Source organism: Siphateles boraxobius, unplaced genomic scaffold, assembly GCF_051911475.1.
Source record: "Siphateles boraxobius isolate OS27281-9 unplaced genomic scaffold, OSU_SipBor_1 31, whole genome shotgun sequence".
NCBI lineage: Eukaryota > Metazoa > Chordata > Actinopteri > Cypriniformes > Leuciscidae > Siphateles > Siphateles boraxobius.
In genome coordinates, this window is record NW_027508931.1 from 6,013,543 (window position 1) to 6,035,860 (window position 22,318).

General features: G+C 44.2%; 1 protein-coding gene across 2 annotated transcripts in view; it reads right to left on the reverse strand.

Annotated features, from left to right (window-relative positions):
• Nucleotides 1-22,318, reverse strand: part of cdh13 (cadherin 13, H-cadherin (heart)) — a 426,287-nt gene that overhangs the window by 343,659 nt on the left and 60,310 nt on the right. Inside the window, exon 2 of one of the 2 annotated variants that reach the window (XM_077193536.1) lies at nucleotides 1,098-1,181. The exons of the other annotated variant lie outside the window; for it this stretch is intronic. The gene's annotated coding sequence lies outside the window, so the exon portion shown is untranslated. The remainder of the gene's footprint in view (nucleotides 1-1,097; nucleotides 1,182-22,318) is intronic. 2 annotated transcript variants of the gene reach the window in all.

A 22,318-nucleotide genomic window follows, 5' to 3' on the forward strand; every position in this document is an offset into this window, starting at 1 on the left:
AATTTTCGATGAAGGTCCTCCTTCCAAAATACGAAATGTGCTGTGATTGGTTAGCTGGCCCAGTGCGTTGTGATTGGCACTGCTTACCGCGTGTTTGGGAAATGTCACACCCCTTCATAACCGCAAGCTCTACTCAAATGTAAATATTAACACTTACGTCAATTTCAAACCATTTTGAGCCCGATTCAGACCATGACAATATGGCGGGATTTTAAGCACAGACTTTGCAAGCATGGATTTCACAGGATGTTTCAGAGTGGTATGTTTTTTGTAATTTACTTATACATTATAAATACAATGTTAACCACCATTTAATCATGATATTTGTCGGAAAACTATGGTAATACAAACAACATCATTATATTTTGTTTCTTATGTGAATGATTTGATTATTTTGTATTTGTACTAGACCCACTAAATTTCTCCTTTCTCCCTGAGGGGAGGCTAGTCACCTGGGTGAAGCACATCGCTGTGAGTTTGAAGCACCAGGGTTTGAGCACCTCTTCCTATTGTTTGCTGTGCACACATAAGTGGTTGAGAGCTAAATTTCTTCCAGCTAGTTTGCCACCCCTAAGATAAGCTTTAGCCTCGCAGTTTTCTTTCTTTTTGGTAAATTAACTATTTTTGTCATATATATATATATCTTTTGGTGGGGAAGGTACAGTTTATTCTTTTGTTTTGTGAGGTTGGTTTGACTTGATTTGGCCTCCGCATTACGGATGTCTGGAGAAATGTTCTTTTAACGTTGTGATTTTTAATATTATTATTATTATAATAACCTTGCTAGTGATTTGTATCCGGATTAAGATGATTCTAGTCTATTTTTTTTGTCTTTTTGAATAAAACTATTCATTTGATAAATTGGACAACACGTCTCTGTCTTTTCATTGCACCACCGAACCTGTGTTCCTCCTTGTATTTCATTGGGTGCAAATCCCAGGGTGGCGTAGTCAGCGTTATCTCGATTAATTATACCAAAAACACTGCTTAGGTCACATATAGTTCTACTTGAATGCGTGACAAAGCAATAATGAATGCCTGACTTGGAGGTACAAGTTTCCTAGGTGCATTTGAAGATAGCATTTGCTTAAGGTCACCTCTCCACACCAGGATCACTCAGCGGTGTAGTCGCCCCCTACTGGCATGGAGGAAATGGGGTTGATGTCCTCCTGGTCTGTTGCCTGGAACATAGGTGCAATATGGAGTAATAAATCTGGGAAAAAATCACTGACACTGTATTGATGCCGAACACAATATGTGAATGAAAGGACTATAGAAAACCTATCAGAGCTCACCATCAACACCACGGTGCAGTTGCAAGTTTTCTCTCAATCTCTTCAGATTATAACACAAGTAAGGAATGAGTCAATTCACCAAGCAATGCTGTTTTACACATTCACTATTTCCTCACAGCGCCGGCACAAATGCAGCCCGCAGGGAATAGAAGAATCTATTTCTTCTACCCTTCTTGCTGTTCCGAAAACCTCTGTCACCACCCCAGGGGGTTTGCGAAGGAGGCGCTGGTGGGAAAGAGCGTAGAATGTACAAAATATTGATCCCTCTTGAAAATGCGGCCTGTCCTCCTCATCTAACCTTGAGAACCCCCTCTGCTCAATATGTTGTGATGCCTAACACTACAACTTTAACATCACACCAAGCACTTCACACTCCAAAACACTACTACACTGTCATTGATTCAGAGAATCTAATCTCATCTTACGTGTTCATGTCTTTCAAATTTGTTTGATGACACCCAAATAAGCTTTAAGTTGAGATGAACTGTCCGCGGACCTGTTCAGTTGGTGAATACGTTCCCATACAGCCACCGAAAACCGAGCACCTGTGCATAGACAAAACTTTTAAAAGAGGGACACTTTGAGTAATGACAATTCGGCCCGCTCTCTCTCCTTTAATAGCCTTATCGTCTAAATCCCTGCTGGTGCAAAAGGAAACGAGATTTTATTTCCTCTTCTTACTGCTCTCTGGAGAAGAGAGCTGTACTGTAAAGGTAATTGTGATGAACAGAGAATCTCTGGGTCCACTTCTAGTTGCACAGCAAGGGTTGCATGACCTTATTTCTGGAAGCCAATTTCTGAGAATAAAACATGATGGATGACATAAGCTATCTTTGAACACCTTGCTACACATCTATTTAACGTTGAGCTTTAAATGGCCTGACCCTGAACGAGCATCCTACAGTATATGACAAATCTGTGATCAAAATGAAAAAAAAAAAAGTAGGAGAAGGAAGCTGAAACATGTTAGTCAGCTGACCTCCCATCCTTAAACGCCCCAAACCCATCTACAATTATTAAAACAGACTGACCTGACCAGATTTGAGACCACATAACATTTACAAACTAACAGTTTGGGAAGGATCCTTTTCCATTTCAGCATGACAATGCCCAAGTACACAAAGGGAGGACAATAATGAAATGATTTACAGAGTCTAGTATGGAACAACCTGGCTGGCCTGCACAAAGCACAGAATTGAACCCTATCGAACAACTTAGGGATGAATTGGAACAGCAGCTGCAAGCCAGCTCAACCTACATCAGTATCTGACCATGCTGATGCCCATGATTCAATTGGATCAAAATCTTGCAACCATGTTCCAACATCTAGAACAAAGCTTTCCCAAAAGAGTGGAAGAGTGGACCATCTTCCTATGCCAATGGTTTTGCAACACATGTATACGAATGTGTCATTTGGAGGTCTACATAGTTTTGGTCTTTACCGTGCTTGACAACATAATTAAATGTATAATTTTCTGTGTGCGAAAATAGAGTTAAATATTTTGTTCATGATAATATTCAAGAAAAAAAATTTGACCAAAACCATCAAAAGAGCAAAAGAACTAATGAATATCCACTGACAGGAACCTTATACCTTGTACATTGATGATTTATCTGCTATTTGGCTGTAGGAGGTGAGAGCAACAAAGCAAAACAGAATCTGTTTAAAGCATCAAAGCATAGAAAGTATCGCTATAAAAGAGGAATGGCTTTTCAACAATACATCAACTTGACATCTTTTGTAGGCAGAAGTGATGGTTAGCAGACACATTTTATCTGTCTCGATTATTTAGGTTTTTAAATAAAGCTTTGCTCATATAAAGTTACACTGTTGCAACTGCAGCAATTAAGACAAATTAAAATTTATACTTATTATTATAGACTTCCCTGACAATGTATATTTTATTAATTAATATTATATTTCCTACTTAAATTTTATGACAAATGATAAAAACAAATCTAAATAAATACTTGTATTTGACTGTTATCTATTATCTAACACCTATTATCTAAACTATTATCTAACACCACGTCGTCACAATATTGTATGCTTATATTGTACTTAAAATTATCTTCAGCAACAAACACTTTGAACACAACTGAGTTCTGTATAATAGATTAAAAGTCCAATTTATTCAAAAAAATAATGAGCCAGCTAAAATAAATTTTCAGTTCATGCAACAATAAAGTTTTCTGCCTAATTAAAGTGGCTAATAAAAAACTGAAGGATGCTCCATGAGATAAATCATATTTAATGATGCAAGAAGATTATTGCATTCAATTCTTCACTTTTAGATGCAACAAAACAAAAAAAAGAAAAGAAAAGAAAAGAAACGTCTCAGGTTACGTATGTAACCCTGGTTCCCTGAGAGGGAACGAGACGCTGCGTTGAGACGCGGTGGGAACGCTCTGCATGATTGTGTCGTGAAGCACGTGTATAATCAGTCCAATGGAAGAGCGAGACGTCATAGGCGGGTGACGTCATAGACCAGGAAGCTATAAAGCAACCCAGAAGACAGACCGCGACAGCTTCTGAAAAAGCCTGAAGCAAGTCGATCAGGGCATGCAGGAAGTATGGCAGGAGAACGGGTTACATACGTAACCTGAGACGTTCCCTTTCAAGGGAACTCGAGCTGCGTTGAGACGCGTTGGGAACCCTATACCCACTACGCCATAATGAGAAATGCCCGTTCTGTGTGAAGTCCTTGCGCACACTAAGAAGCAAGCAGCCTAGCCCCGGGAGTGGAGAGGTCTAGGTCATAAAATCTGACAAATGTATGTGGTGAGGACCAGCCTGCCGCATTAAAAATGTCCTGAAGGGAAACACCCGAAATTAAAGCCTAGAGGCAGCCATACTCCTTGTAGAATGGGCCTGAACAGCCATAGGTGAAGGCTGTCCGGCCGCTTCATAAGCAAGTGAGATAGCCTCAACTACCCACTTGCTCATTATCTGTTTAGATGCAGGGCAACCTATCTTAAGTTCTCATATACGCCACTGAGCAGCTCTGTGGACATACGCATCCAAAGCCCGGAAAGGGCATAACAGATTAAGTTTTTCCTGATCTGGGGTATTAAAGGTGGAGGACAGAAGGCCTGGAGCACAAATGACCCACACATTCAGTAGGGAACTAAGAAATACAACCCGACCTGGGGTTAAGAAATACTACCACCAAACCAGGTGCAAATCCATGTACGCGCAGGCCTCAGCCTCATGTACCATGGAGAAGACGAAATTAAGGATCTCTCCTCAGAGATAACCCAGCAAAGAAACATTCATTACAGAAATCAAGATTCAGAAGGCGTTCTCTGCACCAGGCAGAGAACAGTTTCCATGTCAATGCATATTTAAGTCTTCTCGTGGAGGGAGCTCTGGACTGTAGTATGGTCTCCACGACCTTGGTCAAGAGACCTCAATCTATGAGCTGGGCCCCCTCAGAGGCCGAGCCCACAGTATCCATAACTCCAGAGCTCCCAGGAGCAAAGATATCGGGAATGCGTACAGGTGTAGCATCAACCACACCTAATACATCACGTCCAGTCCAAGCGGAGCTGGATGCATGAGGGAGAACCACAAAGGGCAATGCATTGTACAAACGATGCGAAAGGTCGACTTGAGTTGACCGAAGTTCTCCCTAAGAAGCTCCACCGACTCGGGGTGAAGTCTCAATTCCCCGGGCCACAGCCCCTGCCTCAACAGGATATCTGCTCTGATATACGAGACCATCAGTGTGTTGTCCGGACCCTTCGCCGAGCGACCACTCATGATTGCCCCCGAGTTGTGAGAGAAGCATCCGTCGAAAGCATTATGCGTCGACAAGAAGCCCCCAACACTGGGCCTGGGCGAGGAACCAAGGTTCTTCCACATGACCGAGGCACGAAGGTATAGCCGCGTGACCTTGATCATGCGAAAACGGATTTCCCCTCGGAGAAAACCCCATGGTCCTGAGCCACTACTGTAGGGGTCTCATGTACAGAAGGCCAAAAGTAACTACGTTGGACGCAACTGCCATGAGACCTTTTACCGAGTGGCCACTCATGACCGCCCCCCATCCTGTGAGGGAAGCATCCATCGATAGCGTGATGCGTCGACAAGAAGCCCCCAGCACTGGGCCCCGGGCGAGGAACCAAGGTTTCTTCCACATGAAAAAAGATGGCGCCTGTGTGTAGTCCGGCATGCCGTCTGCTGCTGTTTGTGTCATATGTTTTTTTATGTGCTTGTCCCGTGTCTACTATTATTTGTGCAACGAGCCAGTCCGCTTCTCGTATATGAACGCGAGTTCCTATTAGGTCTTCGTAAAACTGTGGCCGGGGGTCCCTGTTTGCACTTAGCCGACCACTCAGAAGACCAAAAGTCATGCAACCCTCCGTTCTTGGTGTGTGCATCGGTGGATATGTTTGGGCTTATGCAGGGGCGGATCTACAGGGAGGCAAGGGGGGGCAGGTGCCCCCCCACTCTAGAGCCTTGACCCCCCAGCTGCCCCCCTAACTTTGATGATCCAAATAATGTACTTGTAAAAACAACTCGCAAGCTTCTCAAAACAGTGAACTAAACGATACATTTACCAAAATTGAACAATTTAATTTTTATTAAAGCCCCTCCCCCTACCCCTCAAATACTTAGTACGTCCCTGATTCAAACGTGCAGAGCGGCGTTCGCTCAGTCTGCCTCACACACACACACACACACACACACACAGCGAGTCTGCTGCGGTGCGCCTGCAACCCGACTGGAGAGACTGAGCTGCCCCAGAGCCTCTGAAGGTGAAGGGAGTTTCCCCAGGTGTAGTTAAACACACGTTTAACTTAGTTACATTTTTAATGAATGCAGTGTATGCTAAAGACGATCCAGCATCAGCAAAAACAGCGAGTCTATTACGTTAGCCAAAATCAGCGGTCAGATCGCTCCCTCGTGATTTGTAAGAGCACTCTTCCCTTTGATTAGCCTAATTTAGATTTTTGAACCGGTTTTTTCAGATGTAAGACCGCCCGGAATCTCCGGGGGCAGAACGCGTATGCCATCGTGCCCCGTCCCCGAAAGAGTTTTCAGGGGAAGTCAGGAAGGCTGTTGATGGGAACCAGGTCTAGTTGGGCCAATAAGGGGCAACTATGAAGACCTGTTCCTCTCCTGACTTGGCACGTAGGTGCAAGCGACGGGCGCAAAAGACAGGAGCATTGCTCAACACAACATGTGAAGATCACTGGGCTTCAGGAGCATTTTCTGCTCAGCACTTGGGTGTGACAAGTTCACTGAGCTTCAGGAGCATTCCTGCTCAACACCTGAGTGTGATAAACTCACCGAGCTTCAGGAGCATTTCTGCTCAACACTTGAGTGCGAAGAACTTCGCTGAGCGACAGGAGCATTTCTGCTCAGCACTTGAGTGTGACAAGTTCACTGAGCTTCAGGAGCATTCCTGCTCAACACCTGAGTGTGATAAACTCACTGAGCTTCAGGAGCATTTCTGCTCAACACTTGAGTGCGAAGAACTTCACTGAGCACCAGGAGCATTTCTGCTCAGCACTGCGTGTGACGAATTCACTGAACTACATGTGATGAACTCACTGAGCTACAGGAGCATTGCTGCTCAACACCTGAGTGCGATGAACTTCACTGAGTTTCAGGAGCAATTCTGCTCAACATGAAGAGTGATGATTTCACTGACTTGAGCAGGCGCAAGGCGACCATGAGTCGCAGTCACTTTTAGAAGGCTCACTGGGGTTAAACGCATTTCTGCGGGCCCCTGGGGCAGCTGAGACCCAGTGTTTGTCCAAGGGTAGTCCGCTCGGTTTACACAAACACTGGCGGAAAAATGAAACCGGGGGGGGCAACTGAGCGGCCCTGGAATGGTCATGACCCAGCCGGACCCAGGGGATGGAGTCTCCACTTGCCCTGGCTATAACTGTCGTGAGGCTCGATGGCGGCACGATTGAGTAAGCAGGAGGAGTGGAACAAGGCGCCCTCAGAAGCGTCTGACTCCAAGGAGGAGGTGACGGGTGAGTTGTGACATGCAGGGGAAGCTTGCGCAACGGTCGCAATATCTAACAACTCGAGGCACGAATGCCCGTGTAGTCGGGGGTCGCCCAGGCCCCCGTTAAAACACGCCCTTTGTACATGGCCCCTCTGTTGAAGAGGGTTTGGCAGCAGACCGGGATGAACTATAGTCACACAGGGTGAGCTGTTCTGCCACTGTCACCTCGGGACTCGATCATGAAGCTAGCGCTGAAGCTGTCACATATGTAGGAAGCCAATGGCTGCAACTACCATATACCCCAGGAGCCTCTGAAAGTTCTTCCAGTTGGACCCTTTCTCACTTCAAACACCAGCTGAACACATTCTCATTGGAGAAACGTGTTAGACCGAGTCCATCTCCAAAACTGAAAAAGAGATACTAAGCCCGTGGGCGAGAGTACTCTCTTCCAGTTGACTGAAGACCCAACGGGCTCTGGAGCACTCGAAGGGAAGGACACTGTACTGATACTCCACCCTTACACGCAAACCCACAGGATGGCCTGCGGTGCGGAAGGTAGAGATCTGTTTTTAAGCACAAGTCTTTCAGGTCGGAGCTGCAGACCAATCTTGGGCCAAGATGTGTCACGACCCACCACCTAGTAGCACGAAGAACGAGTTTACAACTGGCCTTCGTACCGGCTGGAGGAGCGGCTATATCAAATCCTTCGCCAGCAGGATAAGATAAGCACGCACAAGTCAGGAGCACTGCTCAACGCTCGGTGTGATGAATATCACTGAATTTTCAGGAGCACGTCTGCTCAACACCTAATGTGATGACTATCACTGACTTGAGCGGGGTAGCCGAGCCTGAGGTGGGGCAGCAAAGTAGAGAGAGTGGTGTTAGTGTGCTGTGCAACACTTACCTGTCCCCACAAGCGGCAGGGGGCGCGTGAGAAGGCGGATGACCGGGTCCTCGAACGCACCAAGCTGCCTGCTGGCGACCAAGGGGGAGCTGAGGGGTGTAAGGCTATACAGGGTCACACCCGCCAGACTGGCCCTCTTGAGACCCAGGAACAGATGAAATTGCTCTCTCTTTGAAGTGTGGGTACCGCTTGCTCCGCTTTTTTTTTTTTTTTTTTTTAGGGAGCCAGCGGCGGAACAGACACACACACAAACAAAGGCTCCACCCGGCCCTTACCCGGGGGGAGGGAGTGATCGTGCCACTCCAAGAGCATCTCATCCATTCCTGGGCGTCCCTACTGCGGCCGGCTCCATGCTGAGGCCTGGGTGGAGGCTGCTGCGGAGGGCCAGCAGGAGCGGCGGCCGGGGAACGCCCACGGCGACGAGCAGGCGGAGGAGCTGCCACCGGCGGCGGATGGAGGCAGCAGCTGGCCACCGGGGCAGGATGTGCCGGATGACCTCCGTCTGCGCTTGAGCGGCAGAGAACTGTTGGATGCAGTTCTCCACCGCGTCGCCGACCAGCCCAACCTGGGAAATTGGGGAGACCAGGAACCGAACCTTGTCCGCATCCGCCATACCAACCAGGCTGAGCCGACGAAGGCGCTACTGGACCACCAAGGTGGACATCGCCAGACCGATCACGCACGCTACGACACCCGTACCCCGGAGGGTGAGGTCGGATGCAGTGCGGTGCTCACCTATGAGCGCACGGTCTGGATTACCCTCGTGCATGCCATGGGTGCCCTAGCCTGCAGCAACGCCATGGCACGCAAGAGGAAGCGGCTTGCCCACAGGCTTTGTAAGCTCTGCCCGTCGGAACGGACAAAACCTCCCAGGCCTTAGGGGGGAGACGAGGATCCCCCCAAAAGGCAGCGGCCGCCGGACACAGGTGCACCTGTGTCGACAGACCGCTCCAATGGAGGGACACCTCGCAACCCTTCACCGTTCCTCCATTAAGGGTAATGAGGGGGAAAAGCTATTCAGGCAGTTTCTGGCAGAGAAAGATGCTGTTCACCACCTGATAAGCTCTCCATGCATTTCGGGAAAGAAAGGCACTGGGGCAGCGAGCTGAGAACCAGCGCGGCCCGCCCCAAGATACCAAACTCCAAATTCCAACCGAGACTGAACGGGACACGGTGGAGGTTCCACTCGAGGCCGGCAGCCTCGGCGGCCCGTTTCAGCATAGCTGATAATTCTGGATCCGGCTCGGGCAACATTGATCTCCCGGAGGGAGACAATGCAGCCGAGTCATCATCTCTAGAAGTCAGCTCACCCTCCGATGCTGCAATCGGCGTCCTGTCCTCCAGGGGAGCCCCGAGTGAAACCGCTGGCCCACCCATTACAGATGGACCAGCAGACAACACAGGAGGCTCCAGTGGTTGCAGTGGAAGGGAGAAGTGAGGAGCCCACAGGGAATGGTTACCGGGCGGGACATCCAACACTATCCTCCGGTCACCCATCCCACACAGCACCCGGGGGGTGGGGCATGGTAATGGGGACTCGCTCTCCGCGAACGAAGGCGAGTCTCGCCCTCAACACTGCGACAGTCATGTTCCCACAGTGAAAACACGAGCTGTCCACAAAAGCTGTCTCAGCGGTGCTGTAAGCCCAAACACGTGACACAACAGTTGTGACCATCAGAGAGAGACAGGGAACGACCGCACCCAGAAACGCACGGGCGGAATGACATCTTGAAAAAGACGCAAACGCACCCGTGTTGCTCTTTCAGAAAATAGGACCGTCACCAGTGCCAGAGCACACAGGGGAATGACCGCGGCAACACTGAACAGAGAACTGAAACAGCTAAACAACTAAATCTTTCTGATTTTATATTTGTTATATAGGCTATTATTAGCTACATAGACCTACAGTGTAATGTAATACAAGGTAGGGGTGGAACGGTACATGTATTCGTATTGAACCGAATCGGTACGGGCGTCACGGTTCGGTGCACGAATTTACACAGAGAATACACGGTATTAAAATAAATAAAACTCTAAATAGCGATAAAATTCGCTCAATTCGCGTTTGGTCTGAACGCAGCATATTGAACAGACTGCGATGTCAATATTGCAATGCTGAACTGTGTGTGTACGCGCGCGAGAGAGGAAGAGGCGCGGGCGCGATCGAACTGTGTGTGTGCGTGTGTGTGTGTGTGTGTGTGTGTGTGTGAGTGTGTGAGTGAGAGAGAGAGAGAGAGAGAGAGAGAGAGAGAGAGAGAGAGAGAGAGAGAGGCACGGGCGCGAGCGCGAGCGCGATCGAACAGTGGAAACAAAAACATACTCCGTAAACATATAATTCAAACTGCAAAGTGTTTACATATATTTGTGTACACTCGCAATAAAACACAACATTGTGCTTTTGTCACACTCTCTTGTCAAACTGTAACCTACAACTATCACCCAACCAAAATCGCACGCACGGACGAACACACACACACACACGCACGCACGCACACACACACACACACACACACACACACACACACACACACACACACACACACACACACACACACACACACAGTTGCACTTTTAAATTACACATTCTACATTGATTAAAAAAAGAAAATCAAATGTGGTTTTTAATGGTAGCCTAGTATTATTTTACACGGAAATCAATTATTTATATTTTAGATGAGAATAAAGTTAGGGTTAATTAAAATTAAGAAAAACAAATATATTGATCTGAAATATGGCAAATTAATTTTAAATTCATTCAAACATACCAAACATATCGCAAGGTCTTTGTCTTTTTATTAATTTAATTAGTTTATTATTTATTGTGTGTGTGTGTGTGTGTGTGTGTGTGTGTGTGTGCGTGCGTGCGTGCGTGCGTGCGTGCGTGCGTGCGTGCGTGCGTGCGTGCGTGCGTGCGTGCGTGCGTGCGTGTGTGTGTGTTCGTCCGTGCGTGCGATTTTGGTTGGGTGATAGTTGTAGGTTACAGTTTGACAAGAGAGTGTGACATAAAAGCTATTGTATAATAGCATAATTGCATAATATAAAGCTATTGTCAGTGCACTACAAATAAACTGGTTCTATGCCTTTATTAATAAAACTTATTTAAAAAATACAAGGCTTAAGACATTTATAAAAATGCCTTCTCCATTTTTGTTTTGCTTTTCACTCCATTGTCCCGAAATCGTACCGAACCGTGATGTCTGAACCGAGGTATGAACCGAACCGTGACTTCTGTGTACCGTTCCACCCCTAATACAAGGATAACCAGAGGTTTTCACATATTGACTTTTGCAGGCAAGAGTAGTTGAAGAAAATAGCTGGAGCCTAACCATTAAGGCTAAAAGTCCTTGGACACAATTATTGTACTTTGTTTTTTTTATACTTTCAATTTGCTTGTTATAATTTTACTTTTTAAAAGATGCACGGTTTTGTTTTGTTTGAACACTGCACTGGGCTTATTCCTGTTGTGAATTAAAAACCTTTGTAGTGTGTAAGGGCATGATTAAACAATAACACTTTGTTTTTATGTTTGTTTTGTTAAAGCAGTTCACATATAGGGATTCCCACCGTCTGCCCCTGCCACCCTGCCAAGACCTCTTGCCACCCCTTTGCCCCCCCATGTAACATTTTCTAGATCCGCCACTGGGCTTATGGACTGCTTTCGCTAACGAAGGAAACGCAGCAGGAAACGGGGTAAACGAGGAGGGGTGCTGGTAATGCAGAGGACAGCGCGAGTTCGTGTCTTTGCGGCTGCTTTGGATGGACACGCAAACTCGGTGGTGTTTGAAGTCGGACCCTCATTTCAGTGTCCATCACCGCGACTTCAGGAGGAAAGGTACTCTGTTTTGGTTGCAGTTGTCCATTTTTCCCAGGAAGCGTTATCTGGTTATAGAACGATTTGTCGACACCCTACGAAGAGGGGGATTAAACATGAAAACCTTCGGCACTTGAAGTATATACCTCCTGTAACAATGCGAGAGGAGGAATCTGCTGACTTAAATGTGAAGATGTCTTTGTTAAATATTAGATCTATTAGAAACAAAACATTTTTAATCAATGATCTGATTTCATCACAAGGACTGGATTTTCTTTTTATGACTGAGACCTGGCTTGGTGAAGGGGAGCGGGATGCCCTTGCTGAAGCCTCTCCTTGTGACTTTTCTTTTCTAAACTCTCAGAGGATTGGGGGTCGGAGTAGGAGGGGGGGCTTACTACCATTTTTAGGAATTGTTTTAAATGCACGCCGGTCTTAACGACGAACTTCGCTAGTTTTGAGGTGCAAGTATTTAAGGTGGACTTGACTAGGTCAGTTACTTTTGCACTTTTATACAGACCTCCTAAATACAACAAAGTCTTTATTCAGGAATTATTTGAATTTTTATCATTTATGTCCACATGCTGTGACAGCCTTGTTATATTGGGTGATTTTAATATTCATATGGGTTGCCCTGATAGGCCTTTAGTGCAAGATTTTGTAACTGTGCTAGATTCTTTTAACCTGACTCAGTCTGTAGTGGGGTCCACTCACTTACAAGGCCACACTTTAGATTTAGTTTTGTCCTGGGGGGTTTCAGTGGGTGAGCCCGTTATAGAGAACATTGGGTACTCAGATCATTATACTATTAATTTGAATATGTTTTTTACCAAGCCCACTAGAAGTTGTGAACCAGCTGTTCATAGGGTTAGGCCTATTAATGCTCGGACTGCCTTTGAGTTCTCTGAGGCGTTTAAGTCTCATACCCAGCTGGGTGTCATGGATATGTCTCCATCTTGTCAGGGGACAGATAGGCTGATGGCAAGTTTTAACTTGAATTGTAATGGTATTCTGGACTCAATGGCCCAGTTTACAAAGGTAAAACCTAAAAAGGTAGCTCAGCCCTGGCTTAATGCGGAGAATCGAGCTCTCAGGCAAAAATGGAGACAGGCTGAAAGATGATGGAAAAAAGATAAACTCCAAGTCTCATTTGAGATACTCAGAGACTCTATGATCACCTATCAGCAGTTTGTAAAATCCACCAAATCACAATACTTTTCAGCTTTAATCTCCCAAAATCTACACCGTCCAAGAGTGTTATTTAGAGTAATAAATACAGTCCTGAACACGGTTAGCCCAGTTGTCGTTGATAACACTGAGAGCTTGTGAGAACTTTGCAAACTTTCTTTGGATAAAATTACTGCTGTTAGATCAAATATACATAGATTTGCGTTAAACCCAGCCTCACCTCTGGTCCAGCTGCACCCCTGTACTACTGCTCAGTAAGGGATGTTTGAGCCGGTGTCACTAACTAATCTACTAGAAGTCATGAAACATCTTAAGCCTTCATATTGCTCGCTTGATGTGGTCCCACCATGTTTGTTAATTCAGGTATGGGATGAGGTGGGGTCTACGATCATGTCTGTGGTGAATCAGAGTCTCGCAGAGGGTGTGGTTCCCTCTTATTTTAGGCATGCTTTGGTGCAGCCTCTTTTAAAAAAAACAAGCTTAGACCCGACAGTATTAAATAATTACCGTCCAATTTCCAAATTGCCCTTTCTGGCTAAGTTATTGGAGAAGGTTGTTCTTAATCAACTTTCAGCCTTTTTAAGAGAAAATAATTTTTTTTATATATTTCAATCTGGTTTTAGGTCTCAACACAGCACTGAAACTGCACTTCTTAAAGTAACAAATGATTTGCTGTGGTCCGTAGACTCGGGGAACTGTGTGTTGTTAGTTCTTCTTGACCTTAGTGCGGCTTTTGATACTGTGGATCATGGAGTCCTTCTTGACCGTTTGAGGGAGAGGGGTGGGATTGGGGGCTAGCGTTTAAGTGGTTCACATCCTATTTTGATGGAAGATCTTTTGCAGTGTAGCTTGGAAACTCTATATCGTCTTCTCAGCCAGTTTCCTCAGGTGTCCCTCAGGGCTCATGCCTTGGTCCTGTTTTATTTTCCCTGTATATGCTTCCCCTTGGATCAATCTGCCAAAAATATAATGTTCCTTATCATTGCTACGCAGATGATATCCAGTTATATGTGCCCATGAAATGCAGTGTTGATTCTAACAGTACTACTATGCCTGAGTGTTTGAATGAGATAAGAGCATGGTTGGCTGATAATTTTCTGCAGCTCAATGAGTCAAAATCGGAAGTGCTGATTTTTGGCCCACCTAAATTAGCTAAACAACTTACTTTACATCTTGATCCCTTAGCCATTAATGTGAACACCCAGGGAAGGAACCTCGGTGTAATTTTTGATTCAGAGCTAAAATTTGACAAACAGGTTAATGCTGTGTTCAAAAGTAGTTTTTATCAACTACGGAGCATTGCCAAATTAAAGAGCATCTTGTCATTTAAGGACATGGAATCTGTCATTCATGCTTTTATTTCATCCAGATTGGATTACTGCAACTCATTATATTTAGGACTATCTAGGAAATTGTTGTCGAGGCTGCAGCTGGTGCAAAATGCAGCAGCCAGACTATTGACTGGCACAAGAAAATGGTCTAGGATTTCTCCGGTATTGGCCTCGTTGCACTGGCTTCCAGTTGAATTTAGAGTCTAATATATATAAGTTCTGTCCATGGTTTTTAAAGGTCTGCATGGTCTGGCTCCGGAATATGTAGTACGCCTGATACAGAGACAGCATCACTTTTCTTCTCGACCCCTGAGATCATCCCAGAATTTGCTTCTACATGTTCCCAAATCACGGTTAAAAACCAAAGGAGACCGTTCATTTTCTGTGGCAGCCCCGCGTCTTTGGAACAGTCTTCCTTTGCATATCAGAGCCAGTGACTCGTTAGAATGCTTTAAATCTATGCTGAAAACACACCTATATGCTATGGCCTACAATTGCCCCTAGGTTTTAATATACTGGTCAGGGTAGGATATTAACCCAGTGTTTTGTGTGAGTATTGTTTGAGTGTTTGAGTAATGTTTAGATCTGTACAGCACTTTGGCCAACTCGTGTTGTTTTTAAATGTGCTTAACAAATAAAAGTTGATTGATTGATTGATTGATGACCAAGGCACGAAGGCATAGCCGCGTGACCTTGATCATGCGAAAACGGATTTCCCCTCGGAGAAAACCCCTTGGTCCCGAGCCACCACTGCAGGGGGCTCATGTACAGAAGGCCAAAAGTAACTACGTTGGACGCAACTACCATGAGCCCCAATAGTCTCAGAGACTGTTTTGCAGTGAATGACTGACCTAGTTTACATTCTTTACGGCTGAGAAACGCAGAAATACATGCAGGAGACAGACGTGCTTGCATGTTGTCGAATCCCATATTACACCTAGAAAAGTGGTCCTCTGAGCTGGGAGAAGTACATTTTTTGGTGTTGAGCCGCAACCCCAACCTCCTTATGTGGGACAGAACGACATCTCGATGTTGAACTGTCAAAAGCTCGGACTGAGCTAAAATCAACAAATCGTCGATATAATTTAATACACGAATGCCCTGGAATCTCAGAGGAGCCAGAGCTGCATCCACGCATATTGTAAAGGTGCGGGGTGATAACCTAGGCCGAATGGAAGAACCCGATACTGGTATGCTTCGCCCCTGAAAGCAAACCTCAAGAACCTCCTGTGATGAGGATGGATAGATATCCAAGCGTCCTTTAAGTCTATTGTGACAAACCAGTCCTCGGACTGAGTCTGTGACACAATCATATTTAGCGTAAGCATACTTTGAACTTAAGATTCTGAAACCTGCTGTTTAAATGACGCAGGTCTAGAGTAGGACCCCTCATCCTCTTTCGGAACAATGAAGTAATGGCTGTAAAACCCTGACTGTCTGCCGGGAGGAGGAACCCCTTCTACAGCTCCTTTTACTACCCTCCTCGGAGGATCGTATGGGGACGCTGACACCTCGGTGCTCTGAACGGGGAACCGGCAGGGAACAACCGAACTGGCAGCGCTGTGACCCTCCTCAGAGAGTCGCACCCCAGAGGGCGCCGAGGAGAAACGATTTCTCAAAACCGTCCCTCCCCCGGAGGAGCCCTCAGAATCCTGATAGCCTCGTTTTTTGCGACAGGACTTCCTGTCTAAGCTTTATTAGAGATGACGATAATCCTCAGATCTTGCCTACCTCTAAATAGCTTAGTTCCTACAACCCTCCTCGGAGGATCATTGGAAAAAGCAGGCACCTCGGCACCCTGAAACGGCGAGCCAGCAAGGAAACCGAACTGACTGCTCTACGACCCCCTCGAAGGATCGTTTGGGGACACTGACACCTGGGTGCCCTGAACGGCGAACCGGCAGGAAAACCGAACTGGCAGCGCTGCGACCCTCCTCAGACAGTCGCACCCCAGAGGGCGCCGAGGAGAAACGATTTCTCAAAACCATCCCTACCCCGGAGGGGACCACCCTTAGAAGCCTGATAGCCTCGGCATCAGGACTTCCTCTTTGTCCACGCTATTTTAGAGATAAAACAGTCCTCAGATCTTGCAGATCTCTAACAAGCTAGACTGCTACCGCCACCCAGGTCCCCCTCGACTGTGGAGGAGCCCAAATGGTGATGCTCGTTTTGCACTCTGTGCTGCGAGGAGCTTAGTAGACCGAGACTGATCCTGGCCAGCGGTCTCGGGAACATTAGTTTGGCGAGGAAGAAACCTCTGGAACCCCGCTGGATGGTTTATTTCTTAGTTTTTTTGAAAGCGGAGCGTCAAGAAGAACAGACATAATTTATCTTATTTTTCTTTATTTTTAAATCAGAAAAACTTGTATATATATATATATATATACAAATATATCACTCCGTGGCCACCAGCAGGAAAACAACCGAACTGGTCGTGCTGCGACCCTCCTCAGAGAGTCGCTCCCCAGAGGACGCAGAGGAGAAACGATAATTGTCCCTCCCCAGTATAGTTTATCTGTTTTTGCACAACGCAATTCTCGAATAGCGTCAGTGCTGACATCCTCACATTCATCCATGTCCTTATACTTTACCCACCAGCGCTGCCTAATAAAATTTATTTATTTAAGATGGCTGGTGGGTAACATCGGGGTAAAAAACGATGTTGGGAGAGAGAAAGCTTGCAAGCGTCTCTTTAAACCGAGGCACTGTCATACCATGATACTTAATACCCAAAGCATTACTATAGTTAGACGTTTGGGCATTAAACACAAAATAGAAACCGGCTTATTCCACGATCTCGACACCTCAGTGTGGAGATAGGGAAAAACAGCAGTCCCCGACGAGGAGGCTGAGATACAGAGTTTTTCTGTTTTTAGATATATTTCATCTAATAAACTCTTTTTATTTTCACTCTCATAATGTTCAGCTGGCCAGTAAATATTTAACTAGCAACAGCACTAGATAAACCTCCTTGTAAAGCTCCTCTTTATTCAACAGAGTTATGAGCTGACTTATTTATTTATTTATTGAAAATTCAAACATCTGCCTTTTTTTTCATATCTTTATTTGTTTTGTTCTCTTTTTTTAAACAAAACACTAACGATACCAATTCCTCGGAACTGGAAATCGCCAGCACTGGATCTGACAGGTGAAAGCTGAGATAGGGCGGAGCCCGTCCCAACCCCCGCTGTCAGATCCATCCCAAAATGCGAGCCGCCGCTGTGCCTCGGTAACCACGGGACCCGCGCGGGGAGCGCGAACCGAACCGTCCTCCTCGAAGAACGCCCGGCGGGAGCGGAGCGTCCTCACGGACAGCTTCTCGCAATGCTCACAGTCAGCCCACTCGAGAACTGACTGTGGCATGCTCCACTCCCAAATAGTAAAAAAAAGCTTGTGTGTGTGTCCCCACCCGTGATATAACGTGGGCAGGGAACAACACAAAGCTGCTTGCTCTCTTTTGCCATAATATTTATATATATTGCAACTTGACAGACAACAATAAATATGACAAGGACAGAATACACAGATCGCTTGCTGAAGGCACAGAAGCTTTCGCGGTCTGTTTTCTGGTGTGCTTTATAGCTTCCTGGTCTGGTGTGCTTTATAGCTTCCTGGTCTATGACGTCACCCGCCTATGACGTCTCACAACGCAATCAGGCAGATCGTTCGCACCGCGTCTCAACGCAGCTCGAGTTCCCTTGAAAGGGAATCACTTGTTGTGACACACTCATCCTTGGTGTGAGAGCATGTGTGTTTGCCCAAGCATCACCAAATGAATAAAATGTCTTAATAAACATAGTAAAATGGTTTAATAAAAAGCTAACTCATCTCTGTGAGTTAGGCTTCGGGATGCGAACCCAAAAATAGCATTAAGTATAAACAGAAGTATAAACAACAGAAGTCAATTCAAAACTCTTCTACATATAAAATTAAACAACTTCTAAGCTGTTGCTTTGCTTTCAGGATATGACTAAGTCAAGCATGCATGCAATAAATCAATTAATTACGAATGAATAAATTGCATTCCCCAAGATAGACTTCGGTACTAAACCTTCTCTTTCACTCTCTCGCTCTCATCTTTGTCTTTAGATGTTGGCAGTCAGATCTATGCATCCCCTTGCATGCTTTTCATCAACTTTTATCGTACAGCAGCATGCTGTACTGTCGTGGGCAGGTGTGTGAGCTATGACCAGCAGAGGTGTGCGTACAGCACGCTTTGATAGTGCATTAGTGCCAGAGGAGAGATGCAGTGTCTGAACTCCCTTGGCTGTGCCTTTGTTTTCCATTAGACAGAGTTATAGTGGTGGAGACGGTTCATGAGAGCACTTAAGATGGTGATAAATACGCACACGCACTAAAGCAAAGCCGAGGACTGTCAGCTCAGGGACGCACCGCCTCCGGGCGTTTAATCAGACACACTCAAACTCATGAGCATCCCTTTGTTATGAAAAAAATTGGTTGGATTGGTCTGTACTATTTGCTTATTTTCAAGTGAAAACTGAGAAGTGAGCAAAAATAAAGATTTTTGAGTCCAAAAATCATTCAAACAGCAACTTCAATAGCACATTGAGTTGTTATTTTCGACAAACACAAAATTACACAAAGATTTGAGAAAGCGATCATTGTCGCTGGCCAATCAATTGCTAAAATAAACTTTGCTAGCTTCATTCTTATATCTGCTATTATTTCTGTGATTTTCTAGAATGTCTCAACCTTAATATGATTTTGATGGAGAAAAATATTGTTATTGCATTTTGTTTTGCAATCTCTCTAGGACAGCGAGCAATGGATGGTAGATTGGATTGCATCATAAGATCTGTGACAAAATTTGAGAAAAACTGACAGCTGTAAGAGTTGAATATATTGGAACAAACACCTGAAGTGTTGCATGAGACCCTTAAAGAACAGCTGTTGTGTGGCAAACCTGTGGTTGGTTTACGTCCTGTCAGTCCATAAATTAATGCAAGGCCAAAAAAACATATGCATTGGCCACAAATAACTCTGCAAGTATGACACTGGTAATAACCCAAGAAGCAGCGTATTTTAAAAGAGAAATGCAAAGCTATCTACAAAACGAGCTCTGTCTGTATTTCAGAAATGGCTTACTACTTCAGTTTGTCACAAGTACCATGATTGACTACAATGCATTTCTGTTCCAAGCCTACAATCTTTTGTTATCTTGCTTTCCTTCAAATTTCACTTGAAAAACAGAACCCTGTCAGATCAAAAAGGAAAGGCGAATCTAATAATCTTCTACCCTAATAGTCTTTCAAGTCAAGTCATCCAAGTATCAGAAAACATCCAAAGACGCATCTCAAAATAATGGACATAATGTTACAAGGGGGCAGATTCATTCTGACAGGATAAAGTAATATTTCAGATGACACAGCCTTGTACCTCATGCGTGTCAACTCCTAGTCACAAAAGAAGCGTGAAGTAAACATTCACATTTCGATAGATGTCGAAATATAAAATGTGTGTTGCTTTCCACTTTCATTTGAAGTAATTCCGCCTCATGCATATTGCAGAACATGGAGTTCATGTAAACGAGAAAGACAGCATTGTGACAACGTAAATCATCTCCCAAAAGATCTTTTACACCACCAGATATTATGTTCTAGATGGAAAAAGTGTTTGGTGTGAAGACAAGGACAGAAGCTGAGAAAGAGAAAGCCATAAAAAGCCTGTTGTCAAAATTATAAATAAATCAAATTTATGTCATAAATCAAAACGATGAAACTGTGCAAACGCTCTTCAATTGAAAAATCGTGACACTCTACCATCACTGAGTGTTGACTCAAAACTGTCATTTTATTCCTGTCAAAACCATTATTGTTCACTTCGCTATTATTGAAATTGTGCAGAGCACACAGAACTACATAATAAACTGAGAATATATTCTGTTCCTAATATGCAATAACACTACAGGTTACAGAGTCATTCATTGCAAACAATCAAAATCCATCTAAATCCAGTCTAGATAAAAGAAAATATAATTGTTAAGATATAATAGTAAATATAATAATGTAGATGACAAATGGCTGAGAAAACAAGTTGAAAATGTGATAAAAGTGAATTAAAACAGTTGTTAGGTTTTGTGAGGTATATGCTGTTATTAATATGTGTGAGCTGCGTTTGTCAAACCAAGTAACACATGGAAAGTGTTAGATAAACATCATTAACAGATAATCCATTCCAAAAGAAACCATTTACATGCAGCCAAGTAATCTGTTACCTCAATCAGAACAAAAACAAAATTTATACAATTGGACTTGATCTGTATTCAATTTCTATCTGATTGTTTTAATGCTGATACTCAATATTCAACAAAAGAACAAGTGAACTTTTATAATCTGATTCAGTTTGCGCAACAGCAATAAACATGAAGGCCGGTTTAAAGATCAAGTTAAAAGAATAGAAATATTGTTTAGGATGGGCAAAAGTTGTGGTATTCAGAATTTTGTTCTGAATACTTTTAGCAGAATATTTATACTGTACATTCAGATAGAAACACTGCACATTGCAGTCGGTTGAATTTATTTGAAAAGACACAAACCTGTGCATGCAAACAGATAAATATTTCCATAATGATAAAATAGCATAGTGAGATCACAACCACAAACATGAAACAAATCAATGCAATTCAAGAAAATGACAAGAGCATGAGCCAGAAGGTAGAAACAAAGAAGAACAGAGTAAATGCAGACCTGATCAATAAAACATCTGCCCCCTTTTTCTCCTCAGGGGAAGAGGAATATACACCAGTGTGTTAAAGGTAATACCCCAATCCTCCAAACACACACAAACATAGATTCAGAATCCACCGATGCTACACGACAGCTACTGTGAGATAAACATTTCAGGAGGATTCTGTCAGCCTCTGTCATTTTTTTCATTATTTCCCATCTCTCCCATCTTTCCCATCACTCCTCTAGCTCTAAAATGGGCCCATTGATTGGAAAGGCACTTACTTGGAAGATTTCACTCTCGTTTTTGGTGGTGCTTTTTGTCAAATGATAGTTCTCCATTGTCAGCCATGCTATAGAACCCTGCAACCCTGGAAATTCTTAAAGTAACAATAGGGGTTGGGAGGGGGGGGGGGGGGGGGGGGGGGTTTAGCTTTTTTCTACACTGTACAGTTTTTGATCCTTCCACAGCCATGAACTGGACAGGGAATTTCACCTGCCACCTCACAACTTGCTGAAAACATTAATATTCTGTTTAAACCATTCTTCAGAGAAAGAAAAAAAAATGAAGCATGAGAGCTTTCAAATGTTCTAATAGTTATATAACGTATTTCATTTTTCAATTAAAATGTTCACTCAAATTATTAATCTTATGATATAATTAGCAAAAAACTAAACAAAAAAGTCACTAGTGGACTTTAACTCTGTTCAAGCAAATCTAACCTTTTAAAACCATTTCACATACCAAAACAAAAACACACCCTTGGACTAATTCATAGCACCTTAAAATCAGTTTCTGAAGGCAACAACATCAAGAAATCTCCTCTGTACTAAATGAACACTATTCACCACCATCACATTCAGCACTGACACCAGTTTACAAGGCTTTCAGAACTGTCTGCTTTGATAATTTCACAAGCATCTTTAATATTGTGACAGATACGACATACAATGTCTATCAAACTGACATCCAGTTTAAGCAGTGACCTAAATAAACGTATAAGTCGATACTCTTTTTAAAATAAGTGACTACTTAATAGTTAATTGGAAATGTGCCATGTTTTCAGTTAAACAGGCATAATACGTGATCATTTTTGAATGGGTTATTGCCTTAATGGAGTCTCTTCATCAGGATAT